Source organism: Suncus etruscus (assembly GCF_024139225.1).
Source record: "Suncus etruscus isolate mSunEtr1 chromosome X unlocalized genomic scaffold, mSunEtr1.pri.cur SUPER_X_unloc_11, whole genome shotgun sequence".
NCBI lineage: Eukaryota > Metazoa > Chordata > Mammalia > Eulipotyphla > Soricidae > Suncus > Suncus etruscus.
In genome coordinates this window covers 19855-43434 of record NW_026060306.1, presented here as the reverse complement: position 1 = coordinate 43434, position 23580 = coordinate 19855, and the positions used below count along the sequence as shown (strand labels likewise).

At 35.1% G+C, this 23580-nt stretch overlaps 1 pseudogene; it reads right to left on the bottom strand.

The window, feature by feature from the left end:
* Window positions 1-5203: 5203 nt before the first annotated feature.
* On the bottom strand, window positions 5204-5342 carry LOC126000550 (uncharacterized; annotated as a pseudogene).
* Between the last annotated feature and the right edge of the window lie 18238 nt (window positions 5343-23580).

Here is a 23580-nt window from a genome sequence, read left to right as displayed (position 1 = left end):
AATGTCATAATGTACCTTTCTCTATTCTTTTCTTTTTTTAACATAGTTTTTATTTTGATCATAGTGTCTTACATATTGTTGACAATAATATTTTAGGTACATATTTACATAAAATCAGGGGGGATTCCCATCACCGGTTTGTCCTCCCTACTCCTCCGTTTCTGTCCTACCTTCCATATCCTCTTCCCTCACCCCCAGGGCTGCTAGAATACGTGGTCCCCTCTGTACCTATCCTATTACTTCGTAGTCTTACACCTGTTTGGTCCTGATGCCTCCTTTATTTCCCCCTCCAATTGGGGGGCAGGACTAGCTAGTTCAAGTTATGTGGTTTTGTTTGAAGAGGAGAAAAATAATAAACTGGGGTAAAAGTCTAATATGCCGGGAATAAGCAGAATTCTTCTAGAGGCTCTCGCCCTCGGTTTGAGAGACGAAGGAGAAAAAGAAGGTGAAACAGTCCACCCCTACGAAATGAAGTGTCAAATATCTATTAAGGGTTCCAACAATAACGCTAAGCACCCCAAAAACATAATAAACAAACAAACAAACAAAAAATGTCGTGGTCTTGAGAAAGGTATCATGGCATAGCCCATGAAGAGGGAAAAGAAGGGGCCTAAGAAATTACATGGAGGCAAGGCGTCTGCCTTTCATGCAGGAGGTCATCGGCTCGAATCTCTGCGCCTCACATGGTCCCTCGTGCCCGCCAGGAGCAATCTCTGCGCCTGGATCCAGGCATAATCCCTGAGCACTGCCGGGTGCCATCCAGAAATCTGAAAATAAGAAAAGAAAGAGAAAAAAAAAGAAAAAGGAAGAAAAAAAGGTAAGTGGGGGACAATAACTTCAATAACCACACTAAAACAAAGAAATCGACCAAAAATAAATAAGTAAATAAAAATAATGATAGTAGTACATGAAGATCAAAAAGTGATATATGAAAAATAAACAATGTGTTTTTTTTTCCCTCCTGCCCAGGCACAGTAAATATTGGGGTCATTCCAAAAAGGATTCACATGTCCTATGAGATATGGGGTTTCTCCGCCCTTGGAGTATATTGTCATGGGATCAACTATAGACTCTGTTCATGATCCTTTATTCTCCTGGTGGTGCATTTGTGGAGTTTGGGAGGCTTCTGCACCGTCCTGGGTGTTATAGTGAGACCTCTGTATCTAGAGATCTCAGTATCTGCACAGTTACAGGGGTGGGACTTATGATGAAGTCAGTCTTTGTGGTTGTAGAAGTTCTGTTCCCCCCGTGTCACTCCAGTCCATCTTCTGTGGTTGGTGGTCTTGGTCTTGACACTAACCCTGGGATGGCACCTAGGATAGTGCCTTTCCTTGCGTTTCCAGAAGCCCCATTCCGTTGCAGTTGTCTCTGCCAGACCTTTGGAACTGGGGATCATGGCTGTTGTGCAGGTCGTAGCTCAAACCCTAGGCTAGGGCTTTTTTATTGGTCACAAGATATATACAGTCTGGTCATGGTTCTAGCAGCCAGTCCTCTGTAAATCGCGTTTTTGGCTTCTGGACCTACCAGCGGGTGACAAATCTTCTGATTTTGTCTTATCGGTGGCTGGTAGGGCAGGATAACCTGCTCTTAAATCAAGTTGTTCCCCTTTTCCTCGGTGTCAGGATATCGTATTAGAACTGGCACTCGTTGGTGTTCCAGCAGTAATAAGGTTGTTCCGGATGGGGTTTGTTACCTGCAGCTGTTGTGAAGGACTGTGCCGTTTCTGTGACTGGGATCCAAGGTTCAAGGTTGGATGGATGGGATCTAATCTCCTGAGGTCTAAGTTGATTCCACATGACATATTTTCAAGGTAGGAGTTATCCCTGTATTGTAAACAACTCTGAGTTGTTTATCTATCTCTAGTAGATAAAAGCTCTTTTTTTATGTGAAAGCTTTCCCCTTTTTTTAGTGTGCCTTTGCAGAGAGAAATGGTGTTACGTTATATTGTTGGTGCCTTTGGGGGTGGACAGAGAGGAAAACAAAAACAGGTCACATACCCAAAAAAGATTAGAAACAAATAGGATTAAAAATGTATGTGCTCACATATGTATATGTGGACAAGAAACTTAAAAAATGAATTAACGGAGTATTTAAGGGACCAAAGAGGTGCAAAAGACTACCTTACTTTTGGGGAAAGGCAGGTAAAGAGGAGGTGAAATACAGGTTTTATGTTTATGTTGGGAGTATAGGTTTTCCCGTTGTCTTTTGGGTTTTTCTTGTAGTGTGTGGGTTTCCAGGCACCTTTCCATCACACCCCCTGACCTTCTTCAGGTTGGTGAAAGATTTGCGGCAGGGAGGTCTTGGGAAGAGTTCTTGTATTGGGGCTACTTTGGAGGTAAGTCTGGTTTCAAGTAACAGTCCTCCTTAGAGGGATATGGTAGGGAGGGCCGCACAGCATGGGTCCGCAGGGGAGTTAGATGCCTTTTCTTGCAGGAGATGTATTCTAACTGAACTCACCACTTTTTATGGCAAGCTTCCTATCATGGACTAGACCTCTTGTCCCTCATCCCTATTTTCTCTAGCTATTGTTACCATTTATTGCCATTTATTATTATCTGCCACAAATGATTATGCTGTGTCTACACCTGTCCTTCTGATTCATTTCACTCAGAATAATAATCTGATGTGTTGATGTATTTACAGATACATGCATGTGCATGTGCATGGCTCAGTGTTTTTGAATAGTCACAAGAAACAGAAGTTGCACACCCATACATTGTATCCACTCATTGTATGATAGACTGGATTCAGAAAAACTCCCTGCTGAACTATACTCTGTGACAGATGACACAATAAAGATAATCTGTGAAATTCACAATTGTGATCAATCCAGGATATTCACCACCCTCGGAGAGAGTATGGATGCCCACTCCTAGCATCTTCTCCATGAAGAAGTGAAGTGGCTGTTCTGGGGATGGGTGCTCTCTCGCCTTGTTGGCAAGAGGGAAGAAGTAATGCAGTTCCTGTGAGAGCAGCACTCTGACTTTGTACATCCCCAGTTGGACAAGGAATGGGTAGCTAAGCTTGTGCATTTGGCAGACATTTTTCATTTTCTCTATGTACTTAATATTTCTCTGCAGGGGAGTTTCACAAGTAGTTTTTACAGTGAGTCATAAGATAGATGTTTTCAAAAAAGAATCTGCTTCTGGGATGGCTGTGTCTGAGAAGGAGAGATTGAAATGTTTCCACTTTGCAAAATATTTCTGATTGGTACTTATATTATGCAGAAAGTCATAATCAATATTAAAAACAGCACTTAAGGGCATTAGCTCACAACTTTAATCATGACTACTCTGAACATGAGAATCCACGGAAAAGAAAACTCTGGGCTGAGAATCCCTTCTTGGAAGATGCCCACTCTTGAGCAAAATAAAATAAAAATCCAGGCACTGTATTTCTAAACCCCACCCAACCTGGTCTGAAGAAGCAGGGTAGCAGGAAAGAAATAATAAACCAAGCTAGTCAGGAAAGGATGATCATGGAGTCCATGGCCTTTTACCTTGTACTCTCTGCCTCAAGCTAAAAAAGCTAGAATACCTCTTTCTTTATTAAAACCAATTCCCAGTACCATGAGGCTTCAGGTCAAGAAAGAGGAGAGAGAGAGACAAAAGTACATATTCAGTGGGCTTTTACATATCAAAGGAAGAGGTTTAAGAAAGGATGATGTAGCTGGAACACCTTTGTTTGGGGTTGATACTGGGTATCATCTTACACTCTTGGAGCCAGCCTCTGGCGCTACACACAGGGCGCTTAATGACAGAGGCTAGGAGCAGAGTCCTGACCCCTGGAGCAGCCACCCCACACACAGAAGAGCCAAATTAAAAAATGTAAAGAGCCACATGTTGCTTGCGAGCCGCAGGTGCCGATCACTGCTGAAGAGGTGTTTGCTGTTTATGACTGAAAACCTAACTATAATCATGTTTGTAACCATGGTCCTTATATAAAGAACTAAATAAAAAATGATCCTCTAGGTCTGTTTAATGCTTATATTCAATTCCAAGTCCTAAAATGATACTTTTTTACTTTCATTATCTTCAACTTCCTCTTTTCACAGTTTTTCTGAATTTAGAGTATAGCCTCACTATACGTTATTTTTGCGATAACACAATAAACAGACTAAAAATCTTGAACATAGTGTAGTCTTAACACTCATTGAAAATGGGAGAAATAAAATTTTAAATAGCAAAAGTTGTCTAGATGCAGTCAGTTATCGACCTTTTCTCGCGAGATAATTTTTCTACTTTTGTTCTATTTTTGCGAAAATTCCTACATTCTATCCTTTATCACTGCTGGTTTTCAGAGGTCTTCTTTTTTTTGGCTCAGAAAAACAGTGTTACCAATAAAAGAAAGTAAAAAAGAACCTGGATTATGCACCATCTAGGAAGTTGAGAAATAAATATGCTGGGGGATCCAGAAGTCAATGGGCAGAGAAAGTGGTAAGGTGAAAGAAAATAGAGGGTTGAAATGTTTTTATCTTTTTAGACTTTGATGCTTTGGCTTACCATAAATTAGTCAATATTATTATTTTTACTTTGTTTTATCTTTTTTTGTTTTGTTTTGTCTTGTTTTAGTTTTGGTTTTTGGGCCACACCCAGTGATGCTCAGAGGTTCCTCCTGCGCTCAGAAATTGCTCCTTGCTCGGGGGACCGTATGGGACGTAATGGGATCAAACCTCAATCCGTGCTAGTGTTGCGCCGGCAAGGCAAACGACTTACCGCTTGCGGCACCACTCTGGCCCTGACTAACATTTTATAAATGTGAAGTGGCTGGTGAGATAGTACTGGTATTTACAACAGCTATTTAATGAAGTTCAATCTCCAAAGCCCTCATTTTATAGATGCAGAGCAAGAAATAAACTCTGAGCATATCTCATGGCTTTTCTGTTTTTGCCTCTACCTTCAAAATTAAAAAAGAAAGATAGAACATGAACTTCGAGATTAATTAAAATAAAATGAAAAACCCAGAAAATAGAATGAAAAGTCACCATGTATAAGAACGTAACAAATCTCAAACTTAGGGGGAGTAAACACTGATCAAAGCTTACTTCAGGCTCTGTTGTCAGGGACCACCCTGTCTGTGCTCTGAAGCACATCAGTTGCCAGCATCTAATCTGAGTAGGTATGTTCATGGCAAACATCCTGTCAGTACTGTATGACTTGAAACAGCTTTATCTCTAAAATGTACATGTTTTTCTTTACACTTAAAGGAGAGAGTGCGAATGCAGTCCCCCACTACCACAAATTATGCAGTTGAGTTTTCCACATTTGGGGAAATCGCAGGGGTCAGCCCATCCAGAGTGCAATGGATAAGCCTCACCCTGAAGAAACCACCTTCGTACATATTTGGAAAAGAAGTCAAGTTATCTTGGTTGTGATTTTTCCAATTTCTCCAATCTCTGTTATCTGTAATAAGAATGACTTTAATACAAAGAACTGCATCTACTAAAATAAATATAATGTACTGTAGAGATATAAAAGTAAGTGAGACATTTGAATACAGCCCCATTCCATTAATACATATGATTGGGCCATAGAGCATGGCCAACAAATGATCTCTTAAGTATTCCAGGAATAGTCCAAAACTCTAAAAGCTGAATAAATGAATGATTGCACTGTTTCCCTTAGAGTTTGTATTGGATAACATTTTTATATTGTAATTGTATTCCTTTTTATAACTTAAATCTGCTAAGTCAAAGTAGGATTACAAAATTATAATTTATCTCAGTATTTTCTACAGGTTAAACTCTCTTTAAAGAGCAATATTATCCCATTCGAATTATCATAAATCTTGTGGAAAAGTTTTATAGAAGTCCACCAAAATAACCTATAACATGCAACGATGACTAGTGCTAACCAGTGCATTTGGAACCTCAGACAATGATTTTAATAGCACCATTGTAAGATATAGAAGTTAAATTGAATCTTCTGGATCTAGGTTTTAATATTACAATTTCTTTTGTCCTGTAACAAATCATGTGAAGAGGCTAGAGGGATAGCCCAGAAGGTAGATTGCCCTGTACAACAGAGTTCAATCTCTGGCAATACATTGTGTTCCCCCGAGCTTGAAAGGAGTGATTTATCAGCACAGAGCCAGGAGTAACCCCCGAGTGCTGGCTGGTGTGGCCAAACAAAACAAAACAAAAACAAATGATGTGAAGTAAATTTGCATCTGCAAGGGGACAGGCTGAGGAGCTAGGTAGAAATTGGGGATGGTTTTGAAACATTAGTGCCTGAAACAACTGTATTATGAACATTCTGGTAAGTCTAGTGTTATAATAAAATTAATACCTCTTAAAGTACTGTAAACCCTACATCTTCTAGAAACTGAAAATACAAATGACTTGCTTTTTGTTAAAATCACAATAGTGCTATAATTTGGATTTATGACTAAATAAAATTATTAGTAAAAATTTTAATGTACTAATCTTAGAGACTTGTATAGTTGAAACAGTTAGAAATACCTTGATAAATGGTGGTTAAATAATAAATCATTAAAATCAGTCATCGTTTCACTTTTAAAAATTTAAGTCTAATAATATGTCTTAAAGTATTCAACTTTATGAATTTACTACTATAAGTAATGTGGTGGTCATTAATATAAATTTTTTCTTACATTTTTCTTTCAGGTTAAAAAACTGAGAAACACTGCATCAGAAGTATTTGTTTTGAAATTTACAAAATGACAATTAACAATATAATCACACTAGTAATGACTGATTAACACTAGCTCTTATTACCTAATGATAGCCCATAAATATATCAATTATACATGATAGCCCGTGATCAGCCCATATTATTATTTTTACATTAAATCCACCTATTTATCAGACTCTAAATATATAGGAGGTAGAAAGATATGGGTTAGGTACCACACTCCACATAAAGCTTTCCATTATGGAATATAACATAGTGAAGAATTATGAAGGAGTGATGGTGGGGGGAGGGACTCTGGCATTATGAGCAGAATTAGATGCTTCTCCACACAAAAATGACAGTAATTTTACTGTAGCTCTGACTATATGGTAGACGTTTTATTTTATAACTTGATGAAATAAATTGTATCTTTTCATTTAGTATATAACTCTGAGAAATTACAATAATGAAACAATATAAAAAGTAATTTAATTTTAAATTATTATTAACGATCTGATTAAAAACAGCCAGCCACAGGAAACAAATTCCAACTGGGATATCTTTAATAGTGCTCGAACACCAACAAGTGCCAGCCCTAATATGATACCCTGACAACGAGGAAAATGGGGACAACTTGACCTAAGCCCAAGTTATCCTACCTCACTAGCTAACGGTAAGACAAAATCAGAAGACTTGTCACCCTTTGGTCTGTCCAAATGCAAGATCGCGATTTACAGATGACTGACTGACAGAACCATGGCCAGACTGTATGTATCTTGGGACCAATAAAAAAGTCCTAGTCTAGGGTGTGAGCTACGACCTGCAGAACAACTATGATCCCTAGTTCCAGAGGTTTGTCTGAGACTATTGCAATGGAAGAGGACCTCTGGAATCCCTTCCTAGGATCAGCACAAAGACCAGGACCACCAACCACAGAAGACAGATTAAAATGAAACCGAGGGAACAGAACTTCTAGATCCACAAAGCAAGACATAATCCTAAATTCAACTCCTTGACTCGTGCAGATACCGAGACCTCTAGATACAGAGGTCTGATGTTATCACCCAGGACGGAGCAGAAGTCTTCCATACACCACAAAAGCACCAACGGGAGAGTAAATGAACCCAAAAGGAGTCTATAGTTAATTCCACAACAATATACTTCAAGTGTGGAGAAACCCTGTATCTCTTAGCAAAGGAAATTCCTTTTCGAATGACCCCAATATTTACTGTGCATCTGCAGGAGGGGGGAAAAAAAGCACAAAACAATTTTTTATTATTATTTACTTATCTATTTTTTGTTGATTTCATTGTTGTGGTTTGGCTATTGAAGTGGATGTCTCCATTTATATTTATTTTCTTCTTTTCTTATGTGCTCTGCCACATCTTTTTATCTCAATACCATGGCTTTTATATGGTGCTTACCCTTTTGTTTTGTTTTGTTTTTTTTTGGAATGCTCACTGGATATTTTATATGAAAGTTCTTTATGTATTGTTGTGGTGTTTCAACTTCTTTTTCCCCTTCATCTCTCAAACCAAGGATGAAAGCCTCTAGAAGGACTCCGCCCATTTCCGGAGTATCTGATTCTTTTTTTCTTTTTTTTTTCTCCAGGTTATTACTTTTCTCTTCTTCAAACAAAATCGCATAACTTGAACTATCTAGTCCTGCCTCCCAATTGGGGGGAGAGAATAAGGGAGGAACCAAGACCAAATAGGTGTAAGACCACTAAGTACTAAGCTAAGCACAGAGGCGGCCACTTATTCTAGCAGCCCCGGGGGTAAGGGAAGAGGATATAGGAAGAAGAACGGGAACGGAGGTAGAGGGGGGACAATTCGGTGATGAGGATTCCCTGATTTTATGTTAATATGTACCTAAAATATTATTGTCAATGAGATGTAAGCCACTATGATTAAAATAAAAATTATATTTAAAAAAGAGAATACCTGGAAAAAATAAAAATAACACACTTATCGGTACTGAGAAAGCAAATCATAAAAATATTTGTTATGATAAATGTACCTATGTAGTATATAAGAGCAAGAAAAGGCAAGAAAAAACTTAAAGTACCTGATAGAAATGACCATTTGTAATTGCTAGTATTAAAACACTTAGAAAAAATGACTTAGATAGATATTTACATATATTTTATCGCTAAGTTAATTTTTAGAGCTCCTGAAATTATACATATTTAATTTACTTTACAACATACATAAAACTTTGGACTCTGAAATTATAAGATCTGATTTGAGAAAATATTTTTGTGTTCCCCCGGGGCCCTTGAGAGAAGATTTAATCTAAAGATACTATATTATATAAATAATTCAAAAGGATAAACGGTACAGTTTAATATTTTGATCATGTTTAGAAAGCGAATTAAAGCATATTAAACATACTAGTTGAAGAAACTTGATTGCACATTTGCAAAAAGAGAGAAAATTATAAAAATTAAATATGGCAAAGGACAAGGGGAAAATACAGAATAAAATTTGAAAAATAATTCAAACATTGGGCTTGTCCACAATAGAGTGGACAGGTTGCTTTCTTTTGCATGTGGTTTCATCCTCAGCATCCCATATGGTTCTCAAACAGCACCAGGAGTGAATCTTTGGGTGATGATTGAGTAGTAAGCCAGAGCACTGTTGGGTATCCCCAACATAAAACAGTACTAAAAACCACAGAAATGTTCAACAGTAATGAACAAATACATGCATTACAGAAATATATAAGGGAAAGTGATAATTAAATAGAAGATACATTAAAAAGGAAAAGACTGATCAAGAAATAGTTTTCTTGTTATATCAGTGAGCTATATACTGTGCCTTGAAGATCAGTTGATAAAGTAACTTTGACCAGAAACACAACAATTTATAAATGGTGTGCCAGAGAGGTAATGCAGTAAGAAGACTAATGAATATACAACAGGAACTTCAAAAATGCAAAATCAGCATCTTAATAGGAAAGTCTAAATCAAGATGGCAGTATGATATAATCTCATACCAGGGAGTATTATTGAGCTTAGAGCCAGTATTAACCCCTGAGTGCCACTGCGTATGGCCCCCAAACTAAAACTAAACAAGCTAGGAACAAACTGTCTTTTAGGAAAACTCTTACCTGGTTGTGGGGAATGTTCTCTTGCTCAGCAACTATAGAAAACAGAAGTTAGCTGCCATTTAAAACCAATGACTCTACTGTTGTGCATCTATCTTCAGGAAAGAAAAGCATTCATTTAAAAACATGATGTTTTTATATCATTAAAAGCATCATTAATTGAAGCCCTTAGTAATGAGGTAATATTTGGATTCAAGCTAGCTGTTCATTGATAGATAAGTATAATCATGAAAAATGTGGTACACTCCAAAGGATACTACATTTCTGTAAAGAATAGTGAAATCATACAATTTCTAAAACTTGACTGGATCCAGAAAATCGCATGTTAAATAAACTTTTCCAAAAGAAATACACACATGATAATATCACTTAAATCTGGTATTTAGAATAATTGGAAGATGGTAAGCAATAGGCTAAAGGATGCATAACTAGATCACTCTTATGTGAAAGGAAAAATTCAAGTGGAAGAAAGGGAGAAGAGATATAAGGAAACCATGGGTGTCAAGGGGTCAACAAGATTCAGCAATGTAAGTACTGTTAAGGAATAATAGAGATAAAAATTCATATCACAGAATTCAAAATACTGAAGTGACGGCGCCCAAACCTTAAGAACCAACCTAAAAATCTTCCTGTCAATAAACATGCTCTGGGAGAGCATTGTGAGAGGGAACCTAAAAACATTATTGCAGGGAAATTGACATTGGTGATGGGATTGTTGATGGACTACCGTCTAAAACCCAAGTATGAATAAATTTGTAAATTTTGTTGTAAGTAAAGCTTTAACAATGAAATAATAAAGTACCTTAACATTTACAATATATTTTATTACACATAAGTTAGTTATTATGATGTCAGGCATTCTATACTCTGGATTTCCTGTCTCAATCTTGTTGCTACCCTGTTAGAATCCTATTTTTGTAGCACATCAACGTGTGCTAACATGAGAGCTCAACTTTGCTTCTACCTATTTGGGGGGTTATTGTTTCACTGCTCTGGTGGTAAGTTACTAACATGTGAGATCTTCTTTCTTTTTTTTAATCCTAACACTGTATATTTACTGTCCTTACCATTTAAAAGTGGTAAGTAACATTTCCTTGTCACTTATTTGTCTTTTTAAATCACACTTCTCTCCTATTATATTATACATTCTACATCATATTTTCTTTATAATCTTCGTAAAATAAAATTCACAATTAATTACAATATATTTGTGCAATTATCAACAACATGTTTTAAAATGATGAATTTTTCTCTCTATTTCTGACACTTTTAGAACCCAATTATCAAAAGCAGTGGTTAAATTCAGTGACCCAAGTGATTTCCCCACTGTCTACATCTAACAACATCCCAAGGTTATTGTCCATAACTGAAACCTGCCAAGGCCTATTTCTGAGCAAATGGTGGGTCCTCTCTACAACCAGCTGTCTAACTAAACTGTAAGTTGTATTACAACCAGGAGGACAGTATCTTTATTATGTTATCTTATTTTAATTTCTTTATCCTAATTATATGGCCAAAATTTTGAAACATTAGGAACATTAATTACCTCCATTTGAAAATGTCTATGTAAAATTAAGCTTTATAATATAAAGATCAAATTATATTGACCATATAATGTGCTTGAGAAGCATAAAGCAAAATTTTGTTTACTTGATGAGGTAAAGCTTTATATGACAAGCAGTACAGCTGCTTTAAACAATAAAATGTTTTTATCACTCTAATTTATATTTTTTTCTTTTCTTAGGAAAGATTTACAATATATTTTAGAAATCAAGGACCAAGTAAGTATCTTACTTAGCCATAAAATATGCCTTCATCCCAGTGTTGATCTACAAGAGGGAACAAATACAATAAAGGAGGACATAGGGATGCTCTTTCTCCAATATCCTTTTAAGAGAGAAGAAAGGTCACTTTCTCACACTAATCATTTCTTCTGGAAGAGTGTGCTGCCTACAAGCCTAGATACTGCAGGATATACCAGTATAAGAGTAAGCTAAAAAATCATATTTTACTGTTAATTTGATTTAGAGTTTGAAGTTAAAATAAGAACATTAAGTAATGAAAAATTGGAAAATTTTATAAGTATGGAGTTTAATTTACATTACACTATTTTAAGTATAAATTAGTTCCATAAATAAGAAAGTACAAAAGCATAGTATTAGTAATCTCATTGTATCCTAGTCTCCTAGAATCCTAATATCCTAGTGTCCTAGTCTTTGAGAGGAATTAAAGATGTGGTTTTTTAAAAATAATTTAGGGTTCCCCCACCTCTGGAGTAGTCTGTGTCTTCTGTTGAACATATATTTTTTTTCCTTTTCTCTCATGATATTTTCTCAGTGAATTACTTTTACAAATTATTTTAAGAGACATTTTAAGTGCAGTTTATTTGTATGAAAGTGCAAAATTATGTCTGAAACTCTAGTATTCATTATTATGCCAAAAAGAAAATTTGAAAAATATATATAAAAAAAGAAAAGAAAAATATCTATGATGTTAGATTAAAATAAAATGCTAAGTCTTGGCTTTATGTAATAATTTAAACAATCGAAAGCAACACCAAAAATCTTAGAATGTAATATGAACTTTTTATGAAACACAGTAACACATATTTTATAATTTGTTTATACTCTCAATTTAGATGACCATTTTTCAACCTGAATCAAGGTGTTGGCAGTTAAGATATTAGACTTCTCCTTCTGCCGCCATCAATATCTTCTCCTGACTAAAAGAAACAACTTATGCATCCAGACACAACCACAGGAAGATAGTTGGGTATTTATATAAGATCAAAGCTATTATTGGGAGAAATCCATATATGTGTGTTTATTTTAAGTTTTACATTTTTAAATATAGAGTGAAAATTTTATGGATATTTTATAATATTTTAAGTACAAATAATTAAATAATCAAAATTTGACAAAACAGATAATTTTTAACTAAAAATAATATTTTACTAAAAATAATAAGAGATACTACAGTCACTTCATTTTACTAGCTGGTGGCTGACCCTGCTTTGATATACTGCACCCCATAATGATCCCTTGCACTAAACCAGGAGAATACTTTATTCAGAGACAGAAATAAACCCTGAATATTCCTGCCAGTGGCTCAAGACAAAATTTTTTACATATAATCTATATATGTACTTATTTGTATATATTTTAATTATATAACACACTCATCATGTAAAACATAGACTACATGATTGAGGTAATCAATAAAGTGACCTGATTAATTTTTATCATTGTTGATATCTTAGTTTACAGTACTATTTAATTTAGGAGTTATCTTCACTATACATACCCAAACATATACATATATATATATGTATTGTATATTGTGTAATTGTCACGTATACTACCACCAAAGCTCCAATATCTTCTATCACTAAATGAATCAACATACTTATTCTTCCACCTTCTCCTTTCTTTTCCACAGGTAACAATAGAACTTTTTTTGTTTCTTTCATTGCAGTTTGCTTAAATGTGATAATGCCAATAATTGTCTTTCTCTTTCTCAAGACTCATCTCAAAGTTCACCTCAGTATTTGTTTGCTTTGTTCCTAAAAGTGTAATATAATCATTTTTATGGAAGGTGATCATTTTCTGTAGTTATCTGTTTATGAGAATTTATGTTGATTCTGTGATTTGATTGTTAAAAAAATACTGCCATGTTTATGATAGGTCTAGAAATACAGTTTCAAAATAGTTTTAAATTTTATTTTAGATCAGTGTATAACCTGAGGTGATTGGATAGTCAATTTATATTTTCATTTCTACAAAGAATCCCTATTGGATTTAAGTAAAGGGTATACCAATGTATATCCTGATCAATGTTACAATAGGGTCTCTTTCTCCACTTCCTTTCTAATATTGTTATTTCTAATTTATATAGGCCAGTCTCACAGACTGGAGTGATATTTCATTTTAGTTAATTTTTTAATTTTCTGATAATGAGTAACATAATAATATTTTCCAATGTGTTTGCAGATCATCTACATTCAATGATTTAAACGTGTTCTTAGGGGTGTTTTTTCTGTGAAATTAGGATCTGCTAATTTTTTTTGTTTGTTTGTTTGGGTTTTTGGGCCACACCCAGTGTTGCTCAGGGGTTACTCCTGGCTGTCTGCTCAGAAATAGCACCTGTCAGGCACGGGTCACCATATGGGACACTGGGATTCGAACCAACCACCTTTGGTCCTGGATCGGCTACTTGCAAGGCAAACGCCACTGTGCTATCTCTCCAGGCCTGGATCTGCTAATTTTTACAAGTTGTTAAATTTTTATACAAAACTTTAAGCTTAGATTATTAGGTCAAATTTATTGGACTCCATCATTTCTTGCTAGGTCATGTGTTTTATATCTATAGCTAAGTAGTGAGTGCATAATGTGCAAACATATCCCAATTAGTAGGTTTCTTTTTCTGTTTATGTATTACTTTATTTTGCAGTGCAAAAGCTTCTAGTTTTATGGAATCTTATTTGATGATTCCTGCTTTTCTTTCTTCTCCATTGGTCATAAGTCTGCAAATACATTTGTGATGTTGAGATCCTCTAGCATACTGCCTGTGGTTTATTTCCAGTATATTTTATTTTGTGTTGAGATATTTATTTTGATTTATACATGTCTTTGATTTCATACAGTGATTCAGTATTATATTGTGACAGGTTTTCCAAAAACAAATTTCTTGTTTTTACTTTAACTTACATCTGACAGAACTCAGGGTTAATTTCTGGCTCTGTGCTCAGGGATCACTCCAGATTAGGACAAAGGATCCATGAGACTCAGTCCAGGTAGTCAAGGCTAGTGCCTTATATGCTACTGTTCATGCCCTCCAACACCATTTTTAAGAGAAACAATTTTCTATGTTTTCAGTATGACTCACAAACTAATAGACATTTTCATATAATATAACATGAAGCTCACTCTTCAGAGATATTTTTGAACTTTAAAAATATACAAAAATTTAATAGTATTACTCCTTGAATATCCATCCATTCCATGATGATAAAATGCCAAATTATTTTTGAATTTTTGTAACTACACATAGACATTTTTAAAGACTTATTTATTCTTACAGTAATTATATCAGGATAAAATATGAATTTTTAAATTTTATTATTGTTGGTATATTATCTTCCAGATATATTGTAGCAATTCATGTTACCCAAACAATGACAGAATGCTTCCTGCATCTTTTACCTAGTACAATGTGCTCACTACATTTTTAATTATTACACAATTTAATGGTGAAGTAGGGTCTGTACTTTTTACATAATTTTCTTTATTTAAATATCCTAGTTACGAAAACGTTCGTAGTTGGGCTTCAGTCATCAAACGTACACCACCCTTCACTACTTTCCCGCCACCAATTCAACACATTTGTTAAAGTGGGCAGACTTTTCTTTTCTCATATATGGCCTTGACTTCATAGATTAGAAACCTACACATTTGAGGGCTTATTTTGGTCTTTTCCTCTGATTTGGATGCTTGTTTTTATACCATTATTATTCTGCCTTATATTTTAAAATATAGCTCAAAGTCAAAGCTATATTTTTTATTCTGATTCATATTAAATAAGGAATAGTTTTGATAGTTATCTTTGATAAGTAACATTTACATAAAGTAACAGATTAACCAAGAAATATAAATTTTAATTAATTATTTCAGAACAGTGCCAATACTTTTGCTACTCTATAAAGGTTTCCCAAATTTCTATATATGATAATATTTATATAGAGACACTTAGTTCATAAATTAAAAAACTCTAAGGAGAATGTTAAAACAAAACTTATAATTATCTAGTGTATATCCTTGTAGATATGGCAGGTCTTAGACTTATTATAAGTATATTATTTAAATTATATAAAAATAAATAACATTTTTTCAGAACTTCTCTAAAATCTCTAAATAAAAATTATAGAGTAAAGAAATAATTACTATTAGGGATGTGAACATAGACTAGCAGTTGAGGCACTTGCTTTGCTGTATGCAGTTAACTCACCTTAATCCTTAACCCCCTCATTTTCCTCTGAGCATTTCTAGTAGTGAGACCTAAGAACAAAGCCAGTAAAAGTCCATGTAGCCCCAAGCAATGTATACTTTTTTTGCTTCATTATGTAAGCAAAATATCTTTCAAAGAGTATTATGCAACAAAATTAGATGACACTAAGTTACCAAATGAAATGGCTGTTCCAAATTGGTAGGATGCATAGAGAAATCCGACTTCAATCCAGCTCTTAGAATATCCAGGCTTTGTTCAATTGTCAGAGAGCCAGTAACTTGGTAAGAAAGAAAAATGTGAAATCAATTAATACAACATTATTTTGTCAATGTAAGAGTTTACATCATGCCAATTACCTAAAATATAATCTATGTGGAATTTTAAAATATCTTTAGAAAATAGAATTTTTCATTTTTAAAGGATACTATATGTGGAAGCACTTAATACATAGGTAATACTTAAATATGAAAAATTAAATATCAAGAGAGAAGCAAGGTAAATAAGAGAAATATTTTGATACCATAAATTAGGATATAGAAATTTTAGAACAAATATGAGTCTGTTGAGGCATTCTGACAATTTTAGAAGAATAAAATATTTTCATTTCTAAAGTTGATGGAATGGATAAAACCTAGTGAACCAGATATAGTTAGGAATCTATTCCATAGAGTCTTGAAGGATCTCAGTTCTCTATATTAAGCTACTCTATAATAACCTAAAATGCCGTGTAAGGTTATAAGGAAAATGTTGCAAAATAAGCTAAACATAAGTATCACATAAAATTGTATAGTTATCTTTCTTATAAATATGAGAACAGAAGGCAACCATTTAAAAAGTACAATACAAGCAACAGAGAAGATGGTTTTTCCTCATTTAGTTTTTAATTGATATATCATGTTTCTTTTTTCTTTTTTCTTCTTTTTTTTCTGTTTTTTTTTGGGGGGGGGAACACACCCGTTTGATGCTCAGGGGTTACTCCTGGCTAAGCGCTCAGAAATTGCCCCTGGCTTGGGCTGACCATATGGGACGCCAGAGAATCGAACCGCTGTCCTTCCTTGGCTAGTGCTTGCAAGTCATGCTTCCTTTTTCATTGATTTATTTTTAAAATAATATCTTTATTTAAGCATAATGATTACAAACATGTTTGAGTTGGATTTCGTTATATAAAAGAACACCCCCTTCACCACCACCAATGCCCCTAATTTTATATTTAATTAAGATCATGATTTACACGGATGTTGATAGTTGAACTTTACACATGTGGTATATAATTGATAATTGTATTAAGTATTCAATACCTGTCTCACAACCAGTATCAACTCTCAACATTCCTTCACACCCCATTTCTTTTTTTTTTTTGAAGAGGGGCTCATCCAATGGTGCTAAGAGGTAATTTCTGTTTGTTTATTTAGTAATTACTCCTGGTGGGCTTGAGAGATCACATGGGTTTCCAGGTATACAATCTATGCAGGTTGCATGCAAGGCAACCCCAAACACATTACCCTTTGTAGTATCTCTCAGGTGCACTGCCTGCCACCTAGTCAGGGACATTAAAAAGTTTGTTGGGTGCAGTTTAGATCTCATATTTTGGTAGTGTTGAGTCTGTGGTTTGGACGTATAGCTGCACCCTCTCCCATATCACCAATATGGCCTGAACTCTGACCCCTACTTACCATGAATAATATACAGTAATCACTATTCATATACTTACTAGACATTTATATGTGCTGATTTGGAAGTGTTTGTCATCTCCCCTTTATGGATATGGTTATTGAATTTTTCAGTGCTTTATAAACCCTGGTCATTAGGTCTTTACCAGATTTATTGTGTACAAATATATCTCCCTTTCATGATGTATTGTATTATTTAAATTTGAGTTCAAATCTCAAGCAAAAGCATTTTAATTTAACATAGTCCCATTTTCTTTGTTAACCTTTATTTTTGTTGTCTTTCTTTGGAGAAAGATGATTGCAAAAGCTACTGTATTTACTTTTCCTGGAGAGTCTGCCTCTATTCTCCTCAGTGTACTTTATGAATTTAAATATTACTTTTATAATTGCCTTATTTAAGCACTGTTGTTGCAAAATTATTCATGATTAAGTTTCGGTCATAGAATGTAAATTTAAATTTTCTGCCCCCCCAATATCCAGTTTTTTATAATGTGTTTGCTTGGAACTCTTTGGGCCTCTATGATTTGTGCTCCCATATCCTTCTTTAGATTAGAGATTTTTTATGTTTTTTGGGGTCACACCTGCCAGCGATCAGGGGTGACTCCTGGCTCTCCATCCAGAAATTGCTCCTGGCAGGCTTGGGGCATACTGGAATTCATGCCAGTTTGTGTCCTTCTGTGGGCAATGCAAATGCCCTACCTCCATGCTATCTCTCCGGTCCCATAGATTAGGGAATTTCCTACCATAATATTTTTAACTAAACTTTCTTGCCAATCCCCCTTTGTTTTCTACCTGAATCTTGTCTGATTTAAAGGTTTTGAATACTGAATTGTATTCCTTTAGTCGTCTTTATTGTAGTATTTAATTTTGAGGCCACACCTGGCGATGCTAAGGGGATCTTGCTCTCAGAATATACTCTTGGCAGGCTTGGGACTATGTGGCATGTCAGGGATCTAACCTGGGTTGGTCTTATGCAAGGCAAACATCCTACATTCTGTACTCCTGATCTTTTGAAGTGATACTCTCCCTCTTGTGAGACATCTTGAATTGTATTTTTCTAATAAAAATGTTTATTGTGCATTTTCATGTTCTTGTTGGCCATTCAATTATCTTTTCTGAGAAGTGCCTGTTTATTTCCTTTTCATGTGTTTGCTAACATTTTAATTTTTTGTTGATCTTTCTGAGTACTTTGATCCTCAATATCAAAATGTATTTGATGTGTTGACAGCAAACTTTTTCTCCCAATTAGCTATTTATCTTGTGCTGCTTTTAACACAGAGAAACTTTTTGATTTGATGTAGGTCAAATTATTTAGTTAGTTTTTTTTCTATAGCCTTTGCGGTGTCATGATACTCTCTAAAACTCCTTGGAGATCTAGGCCATGGATATTCTAGCAAATATTTTCCTCATAATACTTTATAAATTCTGTCTTAAGTCACGGTATTTAATCCAGTCTCAGTAGACTTATCTTGTTATTTTCTCATATTTCTCATTACTCTTTTCTTACTGGTATTATTACTTTAAATTTCACTGTACTAGTTTGCATTTAAGCTTTACCTATGTGACTTGCGGGTGGGTTTTGGGCCACTCCTGCAAGTATTCAGAACTAAATTTGATTCTCTTTGGGTGATCACTTTGACCTTGGGGACCATATTGAATGAATTTAGGTTGATGACATGCAAGACAAGAACCCTAAATTTTTTATTTTCACTCTATTCCCTATCTGTGATACTTTGGAGACTTTTTAGACCATATTATATACTCCTTTACATTCTTTAACAATATTTCCATTTGGCTCTCCAAGTTTGATTCTATTCAGTCATTCAGAATTAATATAATAGTTGTTTTGAATAATTTGTTTGACAAACTATATTCTGGTATTGTTATCTTTCCTAAGTTTTCTGTTATGTATTTATTGGTGTTCTGAGTTTTTTGTTTTCCATTTTTCTCATAAATGATACTTGACAGGATTAGTGTCTGTCTACATTGTACATGTGCATCCATACAGTAGGTGCATGTCTAATTTGAGTGTCTGCCTACATCACCTTGCAGGCACTGAAAAACTGACAGGGTGTTGCAGGCCAGCTTAGTCAGGCAGCACTAAGAGGGGCGACAAGGTTAATCCATAGGAGGATGAGAGAAAGGAGTCGGCAAAAGGTGGGTCCTCAAAGACCAGACATACTCAAGAATAATTAAAACTGAGTCCGATTTATTGGGGATTCTGCTTCATATTTAAGCAAAACGTGATCAATAATAGGAAGTTGGGTAGATCAAGTGTAACATATTTTGTTATAGGTTAAACATCATCATTAGGCATCATCTAAATGTTATAATATACTATAAATTCTTTGTAATCAGTATCATTTACCATAAACAGACACCAGAAAAGTACTGATTATCTCCTTTTAAATATGATTCTTGTTAGTCAACAAAATCAGAAAAATACTATTTCTTTCTTTTTGGATATAATTCTTGCTAGTCAACTATTAATTGACAAAGTACAATCCCATCATCCATTTCATATTATACCAAAGAGCTAATGTGAAGAGAGAGCAGATGTATTCAGGAAACCAAACACACTGGTAGCCTACACAATACTAAATAACTGACTAAAATATCATTACAATTATGCCAGCTTAGGAAAGCATTATTGTAGATTATTTCATCAGCTTCGAGTAAATCAGGTATGTTCCAGGATTCCTTGTTTTAATGCAAGGGCAAAGGCACACAATTTTTTTTACTGTTTATTCGATATTTTTAAGTCTCTCCATACTTAAGTGTTTAGTAAATTCACGTTTGCTATCCTGTCAAGTGCTAACCTAAGGCACAACTGGCCTTTTGCTCAGCAGAGTATATCAGGACCCTTTTTTGGGGGAGAGACTGAGCCTTCACCGCAGTAATCCTATTGGAATCCAGCCATCATGCATGTAGACTGGGGACTATGGCAACAGGGGTCTGAGATCATGAAAAGTCTAGTGGGTGTTGTGTGGCCATATATCTTTAAGTTTCCCTTAAAACCAACCAATCGGTTACTGGTAATGTAGATAGGTATGCAAAGCTTTAAAATGTATGCTTATAAATATCTTGTAGTCAGTCTTAATTAACGAATTATAAATATATAAATGCTACTTTGAAAATTGGTTTTATGGTACCAGAGAGATAGTAAAGTAGGAAAGGTCCTTGCCTTGCACATGGCTGGCTGACTTGGGTTTGACCCTAATCACCTTTTTGTTGTTCCCCTTAAGTATAACAGAAGTGATCCCTTAGAGCAGAGATAAAAATAAATCCTAGACACACAGCCAGGTGTGTTTAACCCAACCCCTAAAGAGAAGAGTCCAGGGAGAAGGATAAACTCTTTTGTTTTAAATAATTCTTTTTGTGATTAAAGTGAATTGCAAGTCATTCACAGTAATATTTAGGGTACAGAGTGACAAAGAATGAGGGCCGTTCCCACTTGGTGAGCATAAGCTCTTTAATTGTCATTATACAAAGAGTAATTTTTACTTTCTGTGTATTGTTTAACTAACTGTTGCTATTATCTATAAAATTCTCTCTGCCATCTTCCCCACCTTGGTTCTTGGAACATTCTTATATTACTCATGAATGTGTATTGAGATACAGTGATTTACATTTTTATCTATAAAATTATTTCAGTCATAATCCCAATAGCACCACCAAAGAAAAAGGGGAGCTTTTCCTCCCCCAGTTCTCACAGGTCTCTCCCATTTTCCAGTTTTCTTCTTAGGCAGGCATATATTAAATTTATTTCATATTATTTGCTCCAGTAAAACTTAAGGAAATGGGAATAGGATTATCAGTAAATATCAAAGTAAATTTGTGATGGTTAATTTCTTTCTGTAACATTTTCATCATTAGTGAGTGCCATACTCAATGCCACTTGATGAGCTCTTTTAATGCTTCCCGTCAAGCTGATTCCAAGGAAGTAAATTTACTAGGCTATTGCTTCTCCATGGAGCTCTGTATACTTATTTCACATCACAGGATAGAGTATTCATGGTGAGGTGTTTATTTCATTGAATTCCTGTATTGTAAATTCCAGGTCATTCTGGATCATTGACTCATATTTGATAAATATGTTATACATCTTCAGGGCTTTCCTATGTAGCTTTTTATGTTCAATATTATGCATTTATCCCTGAATTTTATATGTTTATTTCTGATTGGTATTATCTTCAATAAGAGTCTTTCATTCTCTGATGTCTAGGTACAATACTCAACAATATTCATTGTTCTTCAGGAACTTCAATGATTCTTCTATTTTTGCTCTTAAGATAATTAAGATAATTTATTATTAATACTATAGATAATCTTCTATTCATTTCCAGCTCTTTTCACCTTCTGCTATTTCCTAGTGATTTCCTCCATCTCATCTTGGAGCTTCTTATTAATTTTACAATTTATGTTATTCTTCTATCTAGAACATTTATTTTTTTATTTCTGTCATTTCTAAGTACAGTAGTTTTATTTAGAGCTCATACTTTCTTGTTATTTCCTGACCACATGTGCCATTCTCTCCCTGGACATATTGAGTATTCAAATCATAGTGTCAGTAAATACATTGAGAATTGTTATTTTGTCTTCAGTAGTATTGTTACTCAATGAAAATGATAGATTCTATGAGTTTTCACCAATTGATTTTTAGGTGTTTTTGCTACGATTGGAGTGAATCTTTGTCATTAAACTTCCTGGCAGAGGCTGAAGGATAAAGCTGTAGGCATTTTCTGTGTCTAATCTGCCCACATCCACAAAATGAGAGGAATAAAATCTGTGAGGTGTATGCAGTTTTTGAGTAGAAAATTTTAGAAACTGTGGTGTGGGTTCTTAAAAAGTGGAGGCTGCTGGGACCCTCTTGGGTAGGAATGGCTCTGTGTCAAATTGGTCCAGTGATAACAAATGGAAGCAACCCTTACCTGTACAACCCTTACCTAACCTGGAGTAGCAAGCACACGGTAAACACCACATTTTTATAGAAGGCAATTGTGGCAATATATTGATTCTATACTGGGCCCTTATTTGTTTTCAGCACTGCTTAGAGTATGTGATATGAATATTTCAGAGTTAACATGTGACAACTTAATCCATGCTGAAGCCAAAATGTTACACATACTTGTTAAGATACACAAGTTATTCACCAGTGAGGCCACCAAAATTTATGAGGAGACATTAGGAGATAATTTTGAGTTGTGGTACAAAAGTCAGATCCAGAGTAGGATTCAAGGTATCAGGGCAGAGCAGAGATGAGGTTTCAACCTACTATTCTGAAATAGCATCTATGGGCAGTGTTCATTATCTCAAATGGCAAGAGTACTAGGAGTGTGCATGAGGAAAGCAATGCAGATCCACATCCAGGCCTGCACAGGAACAAGTGTTTTATTCACTAGTGAAGATATAGAAATAGATATAGATGCATCCACTGATGCATCCACTTCCAAAAATACCTCTATACCAAATTGGTTCCAAATTACCAGTATAAAGCATTCAAAATACAAACATATCTTCTGTTAATTCTCTCCATTATACTTTCATTAGTGGTAGTTTTTGGATACATCCACTTCCAAAACACATGTAACATGTGGGAAGCCTTACAGTATTTCTGTGCCGGCCAGATTCAAGTCTCCAAATCCTGGCGGACATGTGCTTCTAGTACCCAACATTTTCAAGTTAAGGGCCACTCCCTCGAACGTCTTCTAATGATACCACCACTGTAAATATGAATTAGACTATGCACTACTATGCATAATGTGGATATAGGTAGATATAGAAAGCCATATATATTCGCTAGAATGCAGAATTACTCAGTGAATAGCTCAGTTTAAAGTGTATTTCAAGTGGGGTCGATTCTATGAACAAGTTTGAACCTAGCAGTGGAATTCAGGCTGGCAGAGGAGAGAAGAACTGAAATGTATCATCCACTTGTTAGGATTCTCCAGAGCTACAGAAACAGTAGCGGACAAATAAGAATGTACTAGTGGTGGGCTTTGGGCTGAAACAGGTGAAAGATGAAACAGATGCTGAAACAGTTGGTACTAGAGTAGGAGGGAAGAGCCAAGGTGCTCCTTTCGCCTGCTAATTTTAGGAGCCTATTATGCCACAGTAGATAGCCAGGACAATATTTGTGCATAGTGCCAAGATGTTTCAACCATCAT